General features: G+C 43.6%; 1 protein-coding gene across 2 annotated transcripts in view; it reads right to left on the reverse strand.

Moving 5' to 3' along the window:
• LOC144772821 (E3 ubiquitin-protein ligase TRIM56-like) overlaps nucleotides 1–18,183 on the reverse strand; it is a 58,898-nt gene extending 40,715 nt beyond the window's left edge. The window contains exon 1 of one of the 2 annotated variants that reach the window (XM_078657408.1): nucleotides 18,078–18,183. The gene's annotated coding sequence lies outside the window, so the exon portion shown is untranslated. The remainder of the gene's footprint in view (nucleotides 1–18,077) is intronic. The other variant, XM_078657409.1, reaches the window with a different exon arrangement.
• Nucleotides 18,184–18,445: the final 262 nt, after the last annotated feature.

The following is an 18,445-nucleotide window of genomic DNA, read 5'->3' on the forward strand; positions in this document are numbered from 1 at the left end:
TTGCAGGATGGTATTGCAGGATTAAGTGATCGGCTAGCGGAGCTCCTTCACCAGGCAGCCCTTCCGCGTCGCGCCGTAGCCACGCCCCCTCCTGGTTCAGTGCTTAATGTGTGCGCTCTGACCCCTACAACATGTTTAACTTGGCTACTCCTCGATTGGCTTCTCTACATTTTCAATAAGGTCATAGTGGAACGTTTGGAAATACATCTATGACATTTAAAGTTGAATGTCACCTGTGGACTGCAGCACTTATTGTGCATGGGTTTAGGCCTACCAAAGTAGCCTGAATGCTGCAATGTAAAACCTGCAATGAAGCCCATTAAAACAACCTTTGACAAGTAGAAACCCTTTTTAAATATGTAAGCCTTGTAGCCACAAGAAAGGGTGCATGGTTTTTTTAAAAAAAGTGGGACATGGAAACATTTATGTTACAAAGTCAAAAAAACAAATGTCACTGCTGCAGTTCTTGCTGTCCTATGTAGAAAAGCAGAGTACAAATCAAACTACTAATATTGCCATCTCTAGAATGGCACAAGCTAGAACAATAATTAAACTACTATTTTCATAGTTCTTAAAAAGCCAATGATGATGATGGAATTTTAATAAATATTAAATAAAAAGTAACTTTTAGAAAGTTACCATTTGCCTGCATGAACTGAAACTGCTAACTAGCATAAGCCGCTGACTGTGCTCAAGCCTCGGAATAGATGCAAAATGTGTAAAATGTCTACAAGAAGCAAACAGGTCAACCTGAATGGGCCGAGAGGACTCCTGAGCTCAGCGAATATGCCAGGTGCTGAGGGCATCATGCTATCAGTGCCAAGTCCTGCTTAACAGGTCAGTTGAGCCACATGTAATGTTTGGCGCACACTTGAAAGTGAAACAAGATGCAGAGAAAAACTCCTGTGTATCCCCTATCTGGTTGCTGAAGGACCCTGCTTTTGCCATACCTGACCTATGCCTCCGTATTTGTTTGGGTAAAGTGCCTCCTTCAACTGGAAGTTAGTGTTGGATGTGGGAGGACACCGATTACCATAGTACACTCCCCACTCACACCCCCAGCATCAGAGGAAAGTTTAGTGTGGCCTTATACAACATTTTGGATTTGCCTTGACACATTGCATTTTTGACCGGTTTGCAGTAAACCAAACAAAGTACTGCAAAAGTAGGTAGGTCGTAACTTTGGAGGCTTTAGTCCATTGGTCAAAGAGAACAAGGAACGTATTGAGGTATCACACCCACCTGCTTGTGAACCCTACAAAGCTGAAACTTCACATAGGCTTCCTCAGAACACTGCTGGACTTGCAAAAGGATTCCAGACAGACCAAACTTGCCGCAGTTTGCATGTGTGATCTGTGAGAAGGACCAGAGGAGATTTGAACCCCTTCCATTTGTCTTTCAAGGACAGAAAGATCTCCAAGGATTATAGTAATGATTCCTTTGGCCGGTTAGAACATAAAAGTTGATGGGGAAATGCCTGTAAACTATTCCAGCTGACCAGTGGTAACTGGAATTTGCTGAAGCCCTCTGCACACATTAATGCTCCCGCTGAAGTACTGGGAGCCTTGGAAGTGTACTTTTGTGTTTTTTTGTGCACCAAAAGAAGATTGTGAACTTCTTCAAATGTTATGCTCTAGAGCTTCAAGGGAAGTTACCGCAGAAGGTATCCAACTGGCAATTCCACATCGCTCAGTTTCAGGTTGGTCACACAGATGGGAGTTTTCTCCTCAGAAAGACAAAGTCCTATTTAAATTAAATCTAACCCAATTTCCACTATGCTGGAATTGTAATTCCCATACAGGTGACTTATTTCACATGCTCCTGCTATGCCACAACATTTTTTTAATCAAATTTTCAAATACATTTCACAGACACTCAACATCTCTCCAGTTAAAGAGCTATCTTATATTTTAGCAGGCTTTTTGGACCATGACCTGATGGGGGGAGGGGGAGGGAGGATGACCGCTTTCTGCTTAACTTAATGGTAACACTAGCGTGTAAAATAGTACTGTGTATTGGAAGATCTTTGGGAAAAAATCACATTAAAAAATTGGCAAGAATTGTTTTTTTATGAGGAGCGGACAATACCATCTTAAACACCTCCCCTTGGAAAACCAGGCATAGGAAACGATGGAAAGTGCTTGACGCTAGCTCTAAGGTTTTTAAACCCCCCTGAATTACCAGACCCAGAGGAGTCTATACCACATCACTTCATGGCCCTCACTGCTTATGAAGCCCACCCACTTGGGATTAAATGAAGGTTCCCATTTGAATTTAGCGAGCACCACTTATAGTTTTCCCCCTTTGATCCAGAGTTCTAGCGCTCTTCTTACCCTCACTCCTTCTGTACCACTTCCACTCCCTGCCTTCCTATCCTCATCTCTTACCTTTTACTGTTGGCTTTTTACTTTTCTTGACTTGTTCCATGCTAGAAAAAAGATAATCCTCAACATCCATGATATGATATTAATTACCTCTGGTTTCCATTAGTCTGCTCCTCACGGTCCATTACAGAGAAATGCATAATTCAAGCTTCTTGATCTGCCACGGATCTGCCACTGTTAACTTTCATATATGCCGTCTCCTCGATGGCTTATTACATTCTAATTTTGTACACTTACTAATTTGTGAACCTTCGCATTTATCTGATTACAATGTACCATCTGAACAACCTTCACTGTCTTGTCTAGTAATGGTGACATGGATGAGTTGAAGTGCCTGCAGTACTTTGTCCTGTATTTCATTTATTTTGTGTTTGAAAAGAAAATCCATTACATTATTTGAATAAAAAAAAAATAAAAAAAAGAAAGTCCTTTTGTAGATCGGGACTTAAAAACTTATTTGACCTACTCTACTTAAAGGCCTTAGCAGGGCCACTCTGCTGGTTGTATCCGTCCCACACTTGATGCCTGGCCTTAAATCACACATAGGTATTTGTCTACCAAGAACATGGACTCATTGGTGCTTTGCCCTTTTCGGCTCTATTTTCACTTACATCATGTCACTGATTTTAGTTACTGGATATTTGCCATTTTCCTTCTTATACATTTTCTCCATTTTCTTTTTAAAAGTTGGGGTGAGGTTTTTTGTTTTTTCTTTATACTATCCATTTTTGGTACTTCTAAATGCTTCACACATTTTTTCCTGATTTGAGCCGGTCTGCTCTGTACCGTAGCTACCAGGGATTGAGGTCAGGACGACATTACTGAAACCAACAAATAAGTGGGTTCATTACTTATGGTGGACTACCATACAGGCAAGAAATAGTTCACTTTCATAGTGTTCTATGGTCTTTCATAGTGTTGTACATAATCTTGCCTTAGTGTGTGGGGGGGGGGGGGGGGGGGGGAGTGGGCTCAGTGTGTTCCAGGAATTTACTGGAAGAGATTGCTCTCCACCGGAGAATATTTTACAAAATGAACCCAACGGTTGCTTTTTACATTACAGTACCATGACATAGCAAGCAGGGTGATTCCAGCCCCAAACTTCACAAAACTAACTTAATTATAACTTGCCTTTTAAATAGCAGCTAGTACAACAGTTTTTCACTTTCAAATGCTTGTATATGGCAAGCATTATTATTGAATCAATAGTCAGTTTACAAACCCGCAAAGTACAAGAGGCCGAGTTGTTCCAGCTAGGGATTCAACTAATGCAAGATCTTGGAAGACTTAAGGTGGCTTAAGAAAGGTCAATACTGACATAAGATTGCTGGTATAAGGTGTTCTCTGCTCAAACAATATGATTGATTGGAAAAGAAACTGGCATAAACTTTGCCTCACTGAATGTTGAATGTGTGTCCCTTTACACTCATTTCTCTATATCCATATCCCCTTCATTTCTTTCGCCCTGAGAGTCTCTCAGTCCTTACTTTTTAGGTCGAGCCTGAGCCAGCGCACAAGCGCTGCTCTGGAGATCTGCTGTAGTACAGTAAGGAGAGAAGCCTTGCCCACTCCCACACCCCTATTTTTCATTTCCTTGTGTCTTTGTACTTCATATATGCTGGCTTCTTATTCCTAAATAGGCTGTTAGTCCCTCCTCAGTATGGTCAGGTCTTCATTAGTAACCTCCCATGGCTACTGGCCCCTGCTTGGTTGTTACACTGTATGTGTATTTTCTTTATTGAGTTTCTCCTAGGTCAGTCACTGCAACATGCTTTGCTTACATTCAGCCGGCCATGCCTGCTTTCACTTTCGAAGCAGCCGGGACAACTGTGGCAGTTTGTAATTCGATAGGACGCTTATTTAAATGCAAGACCTATAGCATTGCGAATGTTTCTTGGACTGCTTTTGAGCTGCTGGCACTTCTGTCCGGAGCACAACTGTTAATCCCAATTATCCTGCACAGTCGCATGGTTGTGCTGCCTATGCCACTCTTCCGTCACTCTTGTTAGCGCCGGCACTTCACATTCGGAGGGCAAATGTTACCTTCTATTAGAGCAAAGGACGTGCTCCCTATGCCACTCCAGCTCACTTCTCGGCTAACCAAGTAGCCTTTCCTGGTTGCCGCTCCCTTCTCAGCACAGCATGTAGCCACTGCTCCTCATGGCTTACTCCTTGAGCAAGCACAGTCCGAGCAATCCATACTCTGGCCTTTGGGAGGCCAGTGTGGGAGGGGGGGGGGATGTGGTAATGTGGAGACTTCCCCCTCAGGCCTCCAGCTTCCCTCATTGATCCAAGGTAGACGCTTCTTCCACCAAAAGCCAAATTAAGACTGACCGTATTCATCAAGGAACTAGGTTGAAATAGTCAGACGCAAAGGTAAGACCCATTCAAGACTTTAAGAAGTCAATCTCAGACCCTAGAAAATTTAAGGAGCAAGATAATTTGGATCTAACAAAGCTTTGCACAGTTCCAATATGCATACCTTAATCCTTTTCTTCCACTATTTCCTCATTGTGAGCCTTTTACGAGGTGGTATTTTGACAACCTTCTTTTTAGGTTCATGAGCAGATCACAGAAGTTATCCCTCGTTTCTAAGATGTCGAACATGGATGGGTATTGGGGATGGTATTTCATGGAGGAGACTTTTGTCCATCCACGGTTCCCTCTTGAAACTCTAGTAGACAAACATGGGTGCTCAGACGAGAAACAACCATTACAAAAGTGTTTACACTACAATGCCTTCACCATAAATCCAACACTATGTATCATGCAATGCTTTACCACACACTTGGCCTTACCATGCATAGCATGTATATTTAAAGTAAGTGTGTGTATGTGTATATAATTATGTAGAGCTGTGTGTGGTAAAGGCTTCTGCATGGTACAGGTTTGTGTAAAGGCATGCTTTGTATATAGTCATACAACCCTTAGACTGTTTTATCACAGTTTCCACAACTCATGATTGTGTTCTTACACCTCATGCCACATCACATGCATCCAAGCAAAGCTGTATCCTGACAGTATGGTCCTGTTTGTTCTGGTTCAAACTTAATTTACTGTGCCCAAGGATGTAGCAATGCTTAACAATTCTGTTCTTATGCATTTTATATCTTGTCAAGTCCTGGTAGCAACATGTGAATAAAGAAAGGAAACCGGTTCTGGAAAACTTTCTCTGCTAACAAGTTTCTTTGAATTTTCCCAAATGGATGGTGTTGGAAATGGCCATTTTTGCTGTTTGGGCCAGTTTCCGTGTTCTATTGCCCTAGCAGGGAATCCCATTGAGGTATCATTTGGTCTACCCTGGCTTTAGGCTGAAGGGGGTTGTGTTGGATATGGCCCATTTTGCAGGGTTATCCCTAAACTTTTTGCTTCTTCCTTCTTTATTTTTCCTGACCCGTGGTTGTTGGCAATAGGACTCTGGGCACTTTACCACTGCTGATCAGTGCTAAAGTGCATATGCTCTGTGTAAATTGTTATTGCGATTGGTTATCCATGGATGGCATATTTGTTTTACCAGAAGTCCCTAGTAAAGTGCACTGAGTGTGCCAGGGCTGCTGATTCAAATCCTACCAGTGGGCCTGCAGCACTGATTGTGCCACTCACATGAGTAGCCCTAAAATGGTGTCTCAGGCCTGCCACCACAGTGCCTGTGTGCAGTTGCTAACTGCCATGCTGACCTGGCCAGTGTCCACACTGACCAGGCCTAACCCTTTCTATACACATTGGTCACCCCTATGGAAGGCCCAAGGTACCCCCCTGGGCAAGGTGCAGTGTACGTGAAAGGTAGAGCATGTACTAGTGTGGGTGACATGCGCTGGTAGTGAATTACAGCCATTTTCGTTTTTCACTATTAAAAGGCTATCTTGCCCATAGGCTATAATGGTGAATGCGGTGTATATTGTTTACCTGCATATCTTCCCATAGGAGCAAGATAGAAAATTGAAGTCTGGTATCCCTGAACACAGAATTTATTAACACATCTTTAGGAAGGATGTTTAAATCCTGCGTTTGAAAGCTGCACTTTTAGAAAGTGGCTGCTTTGTCTGACCTTTCTGTGTGCCTTTGGCTGTTTGTGAATTGACTGTCTGGTTTGGGAGTGACAGGGCGGGGGGGGGATTCCAGGAGACAGAATGAGTCTGCCCAGTGGTGAATAGAGAGATCGGCATCTAGATGGGAGGGAGGAGTTGCACCTGGGACCTGAATAGGACTGTACCTGCCCCCACAGTGCTGGCTCCACCCCCTGTCCACTAAGTGCTCCAGGGTTATGCTTTCCCTCCACAATGCTGTCTCCACCTCCTGTGGGATGTCTGATGTTTCTGCTCTGCACTGTGAAAGAAAAGAAGGAGTCATATAAACAGAGTGCTCCAGAACTGGTTTGGACCCGTCTCAGATCCCTCCTGCACAAAGGGAACACAGATTTTTGGGGTACAAGTACAGGAACCCAGACCAGTGAACTTTAGATCATCCTGGAATCAAGAAGGAACCTCTGCCAAGGAGAAAGCTGGATGACTCAAGGACTGTCCTGCTGTGTGCTTGTGGACTGACCTGCAGTTGCTTTGCTGCCAAGGAGAGGGGGAAGGACTTTGCTGTGTGCTATGTCCCCTTGTTTGAAGGCATATCCAAGGGCCTGAGGAGAGCTGGCCTCCTGTTAAGTCCCAGGAACAAAAGGACTTCACCCCCAGCTTCCCCCTGAACTCCCCTGTAGGAGTTCTGCCCTTCCTGGAGTGCCTGATCCAATTGTGGGGCCTCTGGAAGTTGTGCCTGTATGGGAAGCTGGACAAGGATTAAAGACGACAATCTGCAATTTTCACGCATCGCTCGCGGAGCGCATCCCCGACAGAGCGAAGAAATTCCCGCCGCCGCGAAGATAGAGATAGTCTCAGCGCCTGTTGCATCTGCAAGAACCGACGCATCGTTCGCTTGCGGAACGCATCGCCCCGGTGTGGGAAATTTCCTGACGCTGCGAGTATCGTCGCCGAACCCGTCGTCGCTGGGTGAGATCGCTGCAAAGCTTGCGGACCGCATCATGTCCCTGCAATCATTTATTTTTAAAATTTCTAGAGCGCGCAAATACCTTCCGGTGTCTCGGCGCTAGTGTGTACAGATTACATAGTTGTGAGAGGATGTTACTGGTTAAAAAGCCATGTCTTGAGATGTTTTCGAAAGGAAAACAGCGAGGTATGTTCCTTGATCTGAGAAGGAATCTGATTCCACAGTTTGGATGCAGCCACTACAAATCGTCTGTCTCCCCAAGTAACCTTTTTTGTTGGGGGAATTTGGAGCTGTTGGGCTGTGGATGAGCGCAGAGTTCGACTGGGTTTGTAAATTTTGAAGGCGTTTTTGAAGAAGTCGGGGCCATTATTGTTCAAGGCCTTGTAGGTTATACACATGGCCTTGAACTTTATCCTGCTTCTTATGGGTAGCCAGTGAAGCTCTCTAATTATAGGAGAGATAGAGGCGTATTTTGGTATCCCCAGGAGGACCCTTGCAGCAGCATTTTGAACAAGCTGTAGCTTATTCACCACTTGTTCCTGTGCATTGAGCAGTAAGCCATTGCAGTAATCCACCTTGGATAAAACCAGGGAGGACAGAGTTTTGCCAGCAGTGGGAGGAAGAAACGGGAGCAGTTTCTTCACCATTCTCAAGGTGAAAAAAGAGGCCGAGACCACAGCGTTAGCTTGGCCAAGGAACGTCAGCTTACTGTCAAATAGCACGCCCAGGTTTTTCACCTTGGCAACTGGCAGTGGAGGCGTGCCCAGTTCAGAAGGCCACCAGACCGGAGACCAAGACGGAGTTAGTTCGCCAAAAACCAATACCTCCGTCTTGTCGGAATTTAGCTTTAAGCAGTTCCGATTCATCCATGTACTGATTGCCTTCATGCCTGCCTGAAAGTTAGCTGCCACAGCTTCTCCGTTTTTATGTATCTCCAGGATCAGCTGTGTGTCATCGGCGTACGATGTAAGCCCTATGCCGAATGACTTTATTACCCTAGCCAAGTCCGACACATAAATGTTGAAAAGTGTCGGACTTAGCGAGGAGCCCTGGGGGACACCGCACGGAAGAGAGAAGTCGGGGGAACTGAAGTTTCCCCATCTTCACGGATTGTATCCTGTTGGCCAGGAAGGAGGCAAGCGTTGCTCTGGCCCTGCCCTGGATGCCAAGGGCGGCGACACGGTCGATCAAAGTAGTGTGATCGACCGTGTCGAAGGCGGCGGATAAATCCAGTAGTATTAGAATAGCGGTGCCACCCCTGTCCATGATAGTCCTGACCTCCTCAGCTGCTTTAATCAGGGCCGTCTCCGTCCCATGACCCTTCCGGAACCCGAACTGCGTGTTGTCCAGCAGGTCATTCTGGTCAATAAATCATCATCGCAGAGCCATCGCATCGAGGGGCCGTGAGAGGAGAAGATAGACGCTGCGCATCACCCCCACACCTGAGATCGTCGCAGTCCCAAAGATAGTCACATCGGGCCTTTGCGATACGCTTCCTACTGAACCTGCGCACCGGAATCCATACAAGGTATCGTCTCCCTCCCCATACACACCAGATTAGTCGCAACATGCCTGCTGCGTCCAGCGGGGCGGTCACATCGCCTCACAGGGTCTCAGGAGTGACGCATCGCTTGTTTTTCAACGCTGCAGCTTCTATTTGGAACTTTTGTTGCATCTAAAGGTACTTTTGGCTAAACGTGATGCAACTGTGGATTATTTTTACGGAAACCCTAGAACTCTTTTGAAAATCATAGTTTTGATCTGTGAAGGTTGGATTTTTGTCGTTTTGGTCTTGTGTAGTTTAGAATAAATAACTTTATTTTTCTAAAATAGTGTGGAGTCCCTTTGTGGTGTTTTTACTGTGTTACTGTGAGTGTTGGTACAAATACTTTACACATTGCCGTTGATAAGCCTGTCTGCTCGTGCCAAGCTACCAAGGGGGTGAGCAGGGGTTATCTAAAGAGTGTATCCCCTTACCCTGACTAGAAGCAAGGGTCCCTATTTGGACATTGGTACCTACCACTGCCAACTAGAGACACCCAGATCTAACAGATGGTATGCCCAGAATCAATCAATCACAGGCTTGTTCAGCGCAACTACACACCAGTAAGGATCTCAAGACGCTGGTGAGGAGGTGAGGTGCAGGTTCCAGCCCATCAAGGAGGGGGTCTGTCAAAGAGCCAGGTTTTGAGGTTTCTCGTGAAGACTGGCAAATGTTTCCTTCACTTGGAGCAAAGGACTAATGCCAATATTGTCCTGCTGAATACCTCTGCTTGTCAAAATAAATCTCTGCAGTACTTTTTACGCGTGCCACACAGACACTCCTATTCCCTTTCATAACAAAAACTCCCTGTTTACCTTCCTCCTTACTGCCTACTATCACCGACTTGCTAGTTTGTGTAGTAAACCCCTTACATTCCTCCCTTTTCTTTCATACTTGCTAAATTTCTATCCTAGCAGCCTAGTTGCTTCCTTCCATTCTCCCTCAGCTATGTTTTTTTCTATACCCCAGTCCTTTATCCCTGCCAACACCATAGTATATCTACCACTCCCTATATCCTAGTACCTCAACCCAAATCTGTATCCTAGCACGTATGTCCTGTGTATACCCTGGTGCCTCTATCGCTGCCTATGCACTTTGTCCCATACCTCTATACTAGAACCTCTGCATAGTAGGTTTCCACCTACCTGTACAGTAACCCCTTTACACCAATCTAAACACCAGTGCCTCTGCTCCCGGCAACATGTCTGCCCTTCTTATACCCTGCTACCTCTACCCTGCTATAAACCAATATATACTATTCTCTCTACCACTACCTAAACCCCACTGCCTAGCCCATGGTGTCTTTCCTCTACCTTCCCACAGAACCTCAACTCACATATGTGCACTAGTATACACTAGTCCCTACATATTTTTTCTTGTGACACTACCCTACCTTTGCAGCAGTACCTTTATCCCTTTTCTGTAGCTGTATCCATATGTACTGCCTCGTTAATCTACCCATACCTACTACAGAGTACCTCTACCCCTCAGTACTTCAATTATTACATATGCTTCAGTACCTCTAGTCCCATTTCTCTCCATTTCTCAAACCCCTTTTTATCCTTATACATTTTCTGGTCCCATTTTCTCCATGTTTTGGCAAATTTCTTCGTGGTGTTCAAGCAAAAAGTTGTCCTCATTTATGAAATTCTCCCCAACAGCATTTCACTATGTGCGTTCGTCGGAAGGGTGCACTCCATTTTGCTTTTCCTCAGAAATGAAGGGGAACCATTTAATAACGAGTACATTTATATTGGAATTCATTAATTCTAACGTCATCAATATGGCATAGGGTGCATAACAGACAAAAAGTGGATGGAGTAAATAGAAGCAGGGAAAAATAGACACATTAGATAATGCAGTTGGGAAGATGTCCTGTAGTATGCTCATATCCGGCGACAATATATTTCATCCTGGCATAACATGGACTTCTTGTTGATTTTATACTGCCTTGTGGTTCTGTATGTACATGTGCTCTTCAGTGTTAACACTTTAAAGTTCTAGCCTGTTAGAAGCGACCTTTGAGGTGCTTTTTTCCATATGCAAGACTGCCTCCGAGGCAAGTCAAGAATTATTGTTTTATCCTTATCAGACCTTTAACATGTTTAAAATATAAATTCCGTATTACAAACCAAAAACAAAACTTGCTCCCTAGTCTTAAAACAACTTTGTTCTTCTGCCTCTCCAAAGTACTTTTTCTAACAATTATGGACTATGGTCTATAAAGGTAACACATTACTGGTTCTCCAACCAATAGTGCTGTATTGGCAACTTTGAAGAAGTCATCAAGCTGCTCTTGAACCATGGTGCTAAGGTCAACTCTAAGGACAACGAGCTGTGGACTCCACTTCCTGCAGCGGCCACATCAACCTGGTGAAGATCCTCATCCAGTATTAAGTGCCTCTTTATTCTTTTGCTGGTGTCTTTCGTCAGTTACCTACATGGGCACAATTTTCCACTTCCCTCAAATCATTATTGCTAGAGCTGCCCTGTGTCCTTTCTAACACAGCCTGGGTGTTCTTTTCTTTATGGCCTTCCATGCTGATTTACTCAAAAGGAAGGGGGAGAAAGAGGGAAACGATGGCTAGGCTCACCCTACACTTCTATACTGGCTGACATTTGCTTCCTTTGCCTGGCACATCTGACTCTTCATTACACCTCTTATCCTTTCCTGTGGGATCCAGTTTAACCGTTGTCAACATAGGAGTGACTTCAGGTTGTGGGTGGACGCAATTGGGTGTTTGGGGTTCTAGATTCAGGTTGGAACCAGAGAAACTGTGGTTGTTGAGCATGAGTTCTCCAGCAAGATTCACAACTATGCAGATTTTGATCCAGATACTAAGAATAAACTTTGCAAGCAAAAATCTAGAGTCAGGGAGAATTTAAGGAGCTTTAAATAATGTGATCTGGAATTACGGTGAAATTAGCACGGAGTTACACGGCATGAAGACATGGGTATGATACAGGAGAGCTATCAGGAATTAAATGCTAGTTTCAAATAGGATAAAGAAGAGTTTTGGGTCTTAATGTTTTAATCGGCTAAGAGACAAAGCTCTGAGTACGCGGTGTTGGCTTTTGTTTGCACTGAACATGTAAAAAATATGTGCAGGCCCAATTTTTTTGTTAGCAGCCTGTCGTTGGTGCTGATGAATACAAAGTTTACCAAATTCCATGGTTGTCTAGCATTATTTACTGTAAATAATCTAGGGCAACTTTATAAGGAGCTCAAAACAGGTAAAATAAAAAGTAGTGACATTAGTTTAGAAAAATACAAAATCATTATATATCTATCTGCGCAAACTCCCAAAAACGCCGCTTCAGGTCCTAGTGCAATTCAGAACCCTCGAGGCAAGTAGGAGACGGACCACAGTCAGGATTCACAGATGTTTAATGCAAAGGTTGAAAATTGCGAGGGCAAGACGCGTTTCGGGCTTACAAAGCCCTTGTTCACATGCATCGATTCAATGAATTTTGTTTAGTTTTATAATGCAGTGCAAGCCCGCCTCCCCGCCACTTTACGTTTAGGTCACATGATCACAAAGGTAGAAAAAAGACTCTACGTTGTAAATGACCAGCTACATTACATGTACTGCACAAGTTACATTTACAAGAATAACTTTTGATAAAGAAATATTTCTTTTTAAAAAAAGACATCTATATTCATAAAAGTTCTTATTCAGTTATTTTGGGATAAATCCCTGTGCAAATGTTATCATATGTGCAAAGTTTGCGATATGTAAACAGTGGGGGAGCGGGAAAAGGTGGTGAAAGTGCAAATAACAAACTGTCATTGAATTGCAGTCTGCAATTCATGGAGTAACTTGTATTTTGTGCAGAAATACAGGTAGAGGGAAGAGGAAAAGTGCTGTGAGTGCATGATGATAATAATCTGTGTATATAATGCATAAATGCTAATTTAGACATTAGAGGAGAATAGATAATTTCCTATCTGTCTTATTAAAAACATGCATAAAAACATTTGATACCAGTATAAATACATCATATAAAAAGATTAGAAAAAGACACCATGTGTAAAATGAGTGCTAAAAAATCTCACATCTAAAATTCATGAATATATAAATATAAAAGTGAATACTATATATAGTGAAGAAGCAGAACAAGATGAGATGTGCAAAGAAGTGGCTGACAAGGAACTTGACCAGCCACTTACATCAATGTATACGAACGTAATATTACTTAGGTGCAATGTTTCAGAAAGGGTCACCTCCCTAGATCACAGGGAACCTGACATATCTAGGGAGCCACTAAGATGCTGTTTAGGATGACAAGTTTTCTTAGTGCGGCATATCAGTATTAGAGTCTGCATTTAAAGAAAGTGGCGTAGATCCTCGGTATTATTCAGGCCATTAGGCCATTTACTGTCGTATTCGAGGATCAAACTCGACTCTAGTCGCCTCAATTTGAGCTCTCGATTGCCTCCTCTTCTAGGCTTGGGGACAGAAGCCACTACATAGTAGAAGAGACAATTGAGGTCTTTATTGTGGGTGCTCTCAAAGTGGCGAGCCACTGGATATGCCTGGTCACTATGTAAGATAGCCCTGATATGCTGCAAGATCCTGACGTGCACCTGTTTTGTGCTGCCTATATAATTAAGGCCACAGGTGCACGTCAGGACATACACAGCATATTCGGTTTTACAGGTATGGCTGCCTTTAATTGGGATATCAACAGTAGAAAAATGAGTTCTATAGTGAGTTTTGTTCACTCCAAACTTGCATGCTCTGCAAGTTGTGCATTTACGAAAACCTGCTGATATTAACCAATTGGGTTTCTGTTGTAATTCAGGGCTGCTCTGATCTAGAATTGCGCCCATGTTTTGTGCCCGCCTAAAAGTGACCAAGGGTTTATCAGGTAACATGCATCCCAAAACAGCATCTGTCTGAACAGTAGGCCAATGTTTGTTGATTATCTGCCTAATTTTGTTTTCCTGACTACTGTAATCCGTGATAAACCTGGGACAGTCTACATCATTTGTTTCGGTCACTTCAGTGGCCGCATTGTTCTTGTTTACAGTGTTTGAGAGTAGACTGACTCTAGAAAAACTTTCAGCTTTAGCCAGTGCTTGGTTGAATATCTGGTCTGAGTATCCATGGGCCTTCATTCGTGCTTTTAACTCGAGTGCATTTTTTAAAATCCTCAGCCATACTGCATATTCTTTTTAACCTTCGGATTTCTCCATAAGGTATGCTGTGGATAGTATGCTTAGGATGAAGGCTTGTGGCATGGAGCGTGGTATTGCCCGCCGTGGCTTTTCTATGTAAAGTAGTTTGGATATGGCTATTGTCATCTATGTATATTTTGACATCTAGAAATTCTGCTTGTTTGGCGCTGATGTTAGAAGTAAATTTTAAGTTGAGGGGGTTATCATTAATTTCAGCAATGAATAGTTGTGCTTCATACTCATCCCCTTGCCAAACAATAAAAATGTCATCAATATATCTGAGCTATTTTACAATCTTCTCCTGTACCCAAATTTGGTGTGTGACATTAAGGACCCGCTCCTCCCACCAGCCAACGTGTAAACACCCATAGCTGGGGGAGAAGCAGGCCCCCATAGCCACACCCCTTAGTTGTTTCCAGATTTCCTTACCAAAAGAAAAATAATTGTTACTTAGGCACCAATCAATCAAACTTAATATCACCTTGTTATGTTCGTACAATTCAACAGGTCGTTGGCCAAGATAATATGTTATTGCATTTAAGCCATCGGAATGTGAAATGCTAGTGTATAATTGTTCAACATCAAGAGTGATGAGTAACATGTCATTCTGCCATTCCAAATCCTCTATTTTGGCCAAAAAGTCAGTAGTGTCTCGGACAAAGCTGGGAAATTTACTGACCCAACTCTGTAGAAAGAAATCAATATATTGGCCCACATTTTCTCCACAACTATTAATGGCGGAGATAATGGGCCTACCGGGAATCGGTGATGTTCCTTTGTGGACCTTTGGAATTAAATAGAGACATGGCAGTACAGGATGCTCATTGTACATGAATTTATATTTGTCTGCTGAGATGAGGCCTTCTCTGCGGTATTTTAGAAGTAGTTTGTGCAAAACATCATTAGCTTTAGAGTGCTCTTTATTGGTTGACTTGATGTAACAGGCAGGATCTTGTAATTGCCTTTGTGCCTCTGCAGAGTAATCAGATTTAGGCCAAATGACAATGTTACCCCCTTTATCTGCAGTTTTTATTACGATATTGGGGTTGTCTTTTAATTTCTTCATGAGTTCAAAATATTTGGCCTTTTGCACATTGTATTTCTTTTTCTTATAGTTGTTAGTCTTTCTGTACAAATCTTTAATGTCTGCAATTATACAATCCTGAAAAACATCCACCGCATCTTTTACCATGATAGGTACAAAATCTGATTATAAAGCTATAAGGTAATTTGGATTGAGCAGCAGCATGAGCGCTGGGAATTTCACAGTGAAGTCGACTGCGTTTCGGCCTGTAGGAATTTTAGGCCATCAGGACCAGGTTACATTGATTTTTATCGCAGTGGTCTGGGGCCACACCATCAGGAGCCCAGGGTGGAAGGGCATAAGGTCTTGGGGGAACCTAAGTGCGCCAAGGCTTGGTTGTCAGAGTTGGGTGAAAGTCCCCAACAGGAGATGGACATGTGCAGGGTCGTGTGTCGTATCAGTCCAAGGCTGTAGTCCTGGTAGCTCAGTGGACAACTGGTGCCAATAAATGTAGAACCGCGTCAGTCATGCTCTGTGTAACAATTGATTGTACTATTTTTATTATCCTCCTACTAACACCCCTTTGAGACATTGTTGTAGGTTACAAATGTTTGCCCTAGTCTCATTAGGGTATATGGGCTACCTCCTGTAGTCGGATATTATTTACAGGAGAAAGTGGCGCGGTGGTATGTTTAAATCAGTTTGCAGTTCAGAAAACAATAGCAACACTCCAGCTCTGAATAAATCTCTCAAGCATGTCACATCCCTCTCCACCCACATGGAGAGATTATGTTGATGCAGTGGGACAAGTAAAGATAACCACTTCAGTGGTATATCCGGCAAGTATGAAGTTCATACACTAGTTTTCTGTAACTAGTGATTCAACACCCCCTCCCCCAGACATCAACCAAGGACACCCTAACCCGTTCGTGTTCTAATAAAAATTGGGCCAGCCACTGCCATCAGGAACCACCATCTTCCTGGATCGCCATCCCCAACATGAATCCAGTGTGCCACCCACTGGATCTGTGTCACCAGATTCCGTGTCAGTGACAGCCAGTCCCACACACATCACTGGATATTGCAGCTTGGCAAGTGCCACCCTATGTCAACCCACATGACAGGTAATAAATATGGTACATCATGACAGGTAATATGTCTTCTCTGAGGCCTCAAATTCGTAAGATGACACTGCTTCTGCACCCCACCTAAGGGTACTAAGAAAAACTCTTAATACAATGCAAGCATGCAAACTTTATCCATATTCTTTGACCAGTACAAGGTTTATAATATCCGTTTGAAACTTGAGAATGCTTCATGTTAAACTGATAAAAACGCCCAAGTATGCAGCTTCTAAAACTAGCAAAGCAAAAGGCAGGCTGACTTCAAAAAGATTATAAGTCAAATTGTTCACATCACAAGAGTTGCAAAGCAGTTGCACATCAATCACACACAGTGGTAGCAATTTCTTCACCTAGTTCATGTTCAGTTGCATCCATGTGCCACCTTAAGCAACGGAGAGTAGCCTACAGCGGCGGCTCCTCCTCTAAGGGGGAGGAGCGTCACCCTATTGCTCTCTGAACAGTTCAAAATGGAAAAATAAAATGATAAGAGTTATTATGATTTTATTTTTTCGTAGTGCAGTGGCTCAGTTGGTTTGGGTCATGCGGGTTGGGGCAGGCCAGAGCAGGGGGTTCTGGGAGTGGTGGGTACTCTAAGTGTGCATGATAGTTTTCCTGGTGGTCTTGGGCCTGCCAAACAGTCATGTGCACTTAGCATGTTCTCCACCCAGCTGAATTGTACAGCCTGGGTGGAGAACCTGCACAGGCTTGCAGTCCCTGTCTGAGTGTCAAAATAGGGTGCTCAGACCAATCACGACGCTGCAGTCATTTAGCGGGGGGCACAAACATTAAAAGGGGTACCAACCCATATAGCCCCCGCCTAGACTGAGACACTGGGTGGTATACGTCAGGGCCAGCGCTAGGCATACGCCAAGGCCGGCGCTAGGCATGGAAAGCTGCTAAGAGCCCACCACAATTGCAACACCATCACTCCTCCTGTTCCCCTGCCGATCCAATTGAAAGAAAGGGGTCTCTGTGCAATTGGAATAAAACGTAACTACAACAAAACGCACACACAGCGAACCAGGCCTAGATTATTTAGGTGCACAAATTCACAGCTAAGCCTGAAGTAAGACGCCCATAGGACAAGCTATTTTGAATTGGACGGGTGCAGTCAGTCTCACCCCCAAGGTCACCTGACAGAAACTCCTTTCTAATAGCCACACGTGTTTAGTTTTGTTAAAAAGCATTCTGAAAATGCTACCTATGTCGCATAATTTATCAAATGTGCAACTGTGTTAATGTACGAAAAAGCGCTACGATGCCTCAGCATTCTATAAAAAGATAGACCGAAAATTCCCGCGTGAGCTGGTTGTCCTGCATAATCCATCCTGTCATTATCCGGCCACTTGTTGTTTTGCAAAGAGACACTGAGAAAACGCAGAATTAAAGGCATACGTGGTGTGTTAAAACAAGAACACGGTGGTGTTCAGAAAGCCTTTATTACGTATTCTCTCGATTTAAGTTTCATATAGTGAAAAAAAGTCACGTGAAGTAAAGTAGTGCGGTTTCGTAAAAGTAAAGAGGATCGCTAGATTACTGGGAAACAAAGATCGTGACTTGTAAAGAACGGAGAGCTCAGTGGAGCGAAAAGGATGTGCCGGGTACGTGGAAAGTGTAGCAATACAGCCCGACTCTTTCGGAATTTAACGAGTGAACATCCAACAACTACTATGGTTGCTTGAGCAGTCGCCACACAAGCACGCAAGGAAAGATGGGAGCGTTCATACCTGCTGCCTTAATACGCGTCCGAGCAACCGAACGGCGTCCACCTACTTCTCTCGGAAGATACAGACAGAAACATAAAAAAAAAGACAAAATCTTAACTTACTAGGACACTTCTGTAGCAATGTGCGCGGCAACAACAACCCACAGCTTGAAAACAAAACCCACCGCCAATGTGGAAGAGCTACCGGTTACTGCCCGGCCATTTTATAAGTGAGCACAGCTGAGCAGCGAAGAAAAAGGGGTAATCCTTAATTGAGCTACAGGTGTGAGCGTGACAGCAAAAACACGTACACAAATTTAGGACTGTTAGCACATAACTCACCTTGAACCTGAGAAAATTATAATAATGTAATAAAAGAAAAAGTGAGAAAAAAATCGCACACATTCTCACTAATTCCTTGGCAGAGTCACGTTCAGCCAGCCGGTGATAGTCAACGAAGAGCACACTGCATTTTGGAGATTGTAGTTTTG

The sequence above is a fragment of the Lissotriton helveticus genome, chromosome 8 (assembly GCF_964261635.1).
Source record: "Lissotriton helveticus chromosome 8, aLisHel1.1, whole genome shotgun sequence".
NCBI lineage: Eukaryota > Metazoa > Chordata > Amphibia > Caudata > Salamandridae > Lissotriton > Lissotriton helveticus.